The sequence below is a fragment of the Arachis stenosperma genome, chromosome 10, assembly GCF_014773155.1.
Source record: "Arachis stenosperma cultivar V10309 chromosome 10, arast.V10309.gnm1.PFL2, whole genome shotgun sequence".
Lineage (NCBI taxonomy): Eukaryota > Viridiplantae > Streptophyta > Magnoliopsida > Fabales > Fabaceae > Arachis > Arachis stenosperma.
This window is the reverse complement of record NC_080386.1, coordinates 34,620,503-34,625,149: the sequence shown is the minus strand read 5'-3', so window position 1 is coordinate 34,625,149 and position 4,647 is coordinate 34,620,503. Positions and strand designations below refer to the sequence as shown.

The 4,647-nt window shown below is 40.0% G+C and overlaps 1 non-coding gene across 1 annotated transcript; it reads left to right on the top strand.

The window, feature by feature from the left end:
* The first annotated feature begins 3,987 nt into the window (after nt 1-3,987).
* LOC130959520 (small nucleolar RNA R71) lies at nt 3,988-4,095 on the top strand. The gene has a single exon (XR_009078595.1). It is a non-coding gene; the product is annotated as a small nucleolar RNA R71 (small nucleolar RNA).
* Nucleotides 4,096-4,647: the final 552 nt, after the last annotated feature.

Here is a 4,647-nt window from a genome sequence, read left to right as displayed (position 1 = left end):
AACACTATGAATGTCAAGATGAACATCAAGAACACTTTGAAGATCATGATGAACATCAAGAACATATTTTTGAAAAGTTTTTGATGCAAAGAAAACATGCAAGACACCAAACTTAGAAATCCTTAATGTATGGACACTATGAATGCAAGAATGCACATGAAAACAATAAAAGACACAAAACAAAAAATCATCAAGATCAAACAAGAAGACTTACCAAGAACAACTTGAAGATCATGAAGAACACTATGAATGCATGGAATTTTTGAAAAAATAATGCATAAATTTTAAAAACATGCAATTGACACCAAACTTAAAAATTGACTCAAGACTCAAACAAGAACAAAAAATATTTTTGGTTTTTTTTTAAGATTTTATGATTTTTTTGGTATTTTCTTTATTTATTTTCGAAAAAAAGGAAAAAAATTTTTTGAAAAATTTTTAAAAACAAAACAAAAAGAAAATTACCTAATCTGAGCAACAAGATGAACCGTTAGTTGTCCATACTCGAACAATCCCCGGCAACGGCGCCAAAAACTCTGTGGACGAAATTGTGATAAAAGAGTTCTAGGCACTGTTAGAGAGGCTCACAACTCCGTTCAACTTAACCAGCAAGTGTACTGGTCATCCAAGTAATACCTTACATGAGTAAGGGTCGATCCCACAGAGATTGTTGGTATGAAGGAAGCTATGGTCACCTTGTAAATCTCAGTTAAGTGGATTCATAGGGTCAAATGTAATTGGATTAGATAATTAAAAGATAAATAAAATAAAAAGGGATAGAAATACTTATGTAAATCAATAGTGGAAATTTCAGATAGGCGCATGGAGATGCTGTGCTCCTTTCGAATCTCTACTTTCTTATTACATTCATCCAATCATTCTTACTCTTTTCCATGGCAAGCTGTATGTAGGGCATCACCGTCGTCAATGGCTACTTTTCATCCTCTCAGGAAAATGGTCCTATGCGCTGTCACTGCATGGCTAATCGTCTGGAGGCATCACCCTTGACAATGGCTACATCACATCCTCTCAGTGAAAATGGTCCAAATGCTCTGTCACAGCACGGCTAATCATCTGTCGGTTCTCAATCAGGTTGGAATAGAATCCATTGATTCTTTTGCGTCTGTCACTAACCCCAGCCTTCAGGAGTTTGAAGCTCGTCACAGTCATTCAATACCGGAATCTTACTCGGAATACCACAGACAAGGTTAGACTTTCCAGATTCCCGGAATCCTACTCGGAATACCACAGACAAGGTTAGACTTTCCGGATTCCCATGAATGTCGCCATCTATCTAGCTTATACCACGAAGATTCTGTTGGGGAATCTAAGAGATATGCGCCCGGCCTAAGGTAGAACGGAAGTGGTTGTCAGTCACGCGCGTTCATAGGTGAGAATGATGATGAGTGTCACGGATCATCACATTCATCAAGTTGTTGTGCAACGTATATCTTGGAATAAGAATAAAAGAGAATTGAATATAAAATAATAGTAATTGTATTAAAACTTGAGGTACAGCAGAGCTCCACACCCGTAATCTATGGTGTGTAGAAACTCCACCGTTGAAAATACATAAGTGAAAGGTTCAGGCATGGCCGAATGGCCAGCCCCCATGGTCTAAGGACTAGGCGTCCAGAGATGTCTAATACACTAGTAAAAAGTTCTATTTATAATAAATTAGCTACTAGGGTTTACAGAAGTAAGTAATTGATGCATAAATCCACTTCCGGGGCCCACTGGTGTATGTTTGGGCTGAGCTTGATCTATCCACGAGCTGAGGCTTTTCTTGGAGTTGAACTCCAAGTTATAACGTGTTTTGGGCGTTCAACTCCGGATCATGACGTGTTTCTGGCGTTTAACTCGAGACAGCAGCATGTACTTGGTGTTCAACGCCAATTTACGTCGTCAATTTCCGAATAAAGTATAAACTATTATATATTGCTGGAAAGCTCTGGATGTCTACTTTCCAACGCCGTTGAGAGCGCGCCATTTGGAGTTCTGTAGCTCTAGAAAATCCATTTTGAGTGCAGGGAGGTCAGATTCCAACAGCATCAACAGTCCTTTTGTTAGCCTTTTTCAGAGTTTTGCTCAAGTCCCTCAATTTCAGCCAGAAATTACCTAAAATTACAGAAAAACACACAAACTCATAGTAAAGTCCAGAAATGTGAATTTAACATAAAAACTAATGAAAACACCCCTATAAGTAGCTTGAACTTACTAAAAACTACCTAAAAACAATGCCAAAAAGCGTATAAATTATCCGCTCATCAAATAGCTTGACAGTGGGCTCTCATGGAGCCTCACAGATATTCAGAGCATTGTTGAGACCTCCCAACACCAAACTTAGAGTTTGGATATGGGGGTGTGACACCAAACTTAGAGTTTGATTGTGGCCTCCCAACACCAAACTTAGAGTTTGAATGTGGGGGCTTTGGTTGACTCTGTAGTGAGAGAAGCTCTTTATGCTTCCTCTCCATGGGGTACAGAGAGAGATCCTTGAGTTGTAAACACAAGGTTGTCCTCATTTACTTGAAGGGTCAATTCTCCTCTGTCCACATCAATCACAACTCTTGCCGTGGCTAGGAAAGGTCTTCCTAGGATGATGGATTCATCCTCATCCTTTCCAGTATCCAGGATTATGAAATCAGCAGGGATGTAAAGGCCTTCAACCTTTACTAACATGTCCTCTACTTTTCCAAAAGCTATTTTCATGGATCTGTCTGCCATCTCTAATGAGAAATTGGTCTCCTGTACCTCAAGAGTTCTTAGTTTCTTCATTATAGAAAGTGGCATGAGGTTTATCCCTGACCCAAGGTCACATAGAGCCTTTTCAAAGGTCATGGTGCCTATGGCACAAGGTATTAAGAACTTTCCATGATCTTGTTTCTTCTGAGGCAATGTCAGTTGATCCAGATCACTCAGTTCATTAGTGAGCAAGGGAGATTCATCTTCGCAAGTCTCATTACCAAATAATTTGGCATTCAGCTTCATGATTGCACCAAGGTACTTGGCAACTTGCGCTTTAGTGACATCCTCATTCTCTTCAGAAGAAGAATACTCATCAGAGCTCATGAAAGGCATAAGGAGGTTTAATGGAATCTCTACGGTCTCTAGATGAGCCTCTGATTCCTTTGGTTCCTCAGAGGGAAACTCCTTATTGGTTACTGGACGTCCCAGGAGGTCTTCCTCACTTGGTTTCACGTCCTCTCCCTCCCTTGTAGGTTCGGCCATGTTGATCATATCAATGGCCTTGCACTCTCCTTTTGGATTCTCTTCAGTATTACTTGGGAGAGTATTAGGAGGGGTTTCAGTGATTTTTTTACTCAGCTGGCCCACTTGTACCTCCAGATTTCTTATGGAGGACCTTGTTTCACTCATGAAACTTAAAGTGGCCTTTGACAGATCAGAGACTAAGTTTGCTAAATTAGAAGTATTTTGTTCATAATTCTCTGTCTGTTGCTGAGAAGATGATGGAAAAGGCTTGCTGGGCCTGTTTCTTCCACCATTGTTAAAGCCTTGTTGAGGCTTTTGTTGATCCTTCCATGAGAAATTTGGATGATTTCTCCATGATGAATTATAGGTGTTTCCATAAGGTTCACCCATGTAATTTACCTCTGCCATTGCAGGGTTCTTAGGATCATAAGCTTCTTCTTCAGAAGATGCCTCTTTAGTACTGTTGGATGCATTTTGCCATCCATTCAGACTTTGGGAAATCATGTTGACTTGCTGAGTCAACACTTTGTTCTGAGCCAATATGGCATTCAGAGCATCAATCTCAAGAATTCCCTTCTTCTGAGGCGTCCCATTACTCACAGAATTCCTCTCAGAAGTGTACATGAATTGATTATTTACAACCATGTCAATAAGTTCTTGAGCTTCTACAGGCATTTTCTTTAGGTGAATGGATCCACCTGCAAAATGGTCCAGTGACATTTTAGAGAACTCAGACACCCCATAATAGAATATATCCAGAATGGTCCATTCTGAAAGCATGTCAGGAGGACACCTTTTGGTCATCTGTTTGTATCTTTCCCAAGCTTCATAGAGGGATTCACCATCTTTTTGTTTGAAGGTCTGAACATCCACTCTAAGCTTGCTTAGTTTTTGAGGAGGAAAGAACTTAGCCAAAAAGGCCATGACCAGCTTATCCCAGGAGTCCAGGTTATCCTTAGGTTGTGAGTCCAACCATATTCTAGCTCTGTCTCTTACAGCAAAAGGGAAAAGCATGAGCCTGTAGACTTCAGGATTTATTCCATTCATCTTTACAGTCTCACAGATCTTTAAGAATTCAGTTAAGAACTGATAGGGATCTTCTGATGGAAGTCCATGGAACTTGCAGTTTTGTTGCATCAGAGCAACTAGCTGAGGTTTCAGCTCAAAATTGTTTGCTCCAATGGCAGGGATGGAGATGCTCCTTCCATCAAACTTGGAAGTAGGTGTAGAATAATCACCAAGCATCCTCCTTGCATTATTATTATTTTCAGCTGCCATCTCCTCTTCTTTTTCGAAAATTCCTGTCAGGTGCTCGCTAGATTGTTGTAATTTAGCTTCTCTTAATTTCCTTTTCAAAGTCCTTTCAGGTTCAAGATCTGCTTCAATAAGAATGTTCTTGTCCTTGCTCCTGCTCATATGACAAAGGAGGGAATA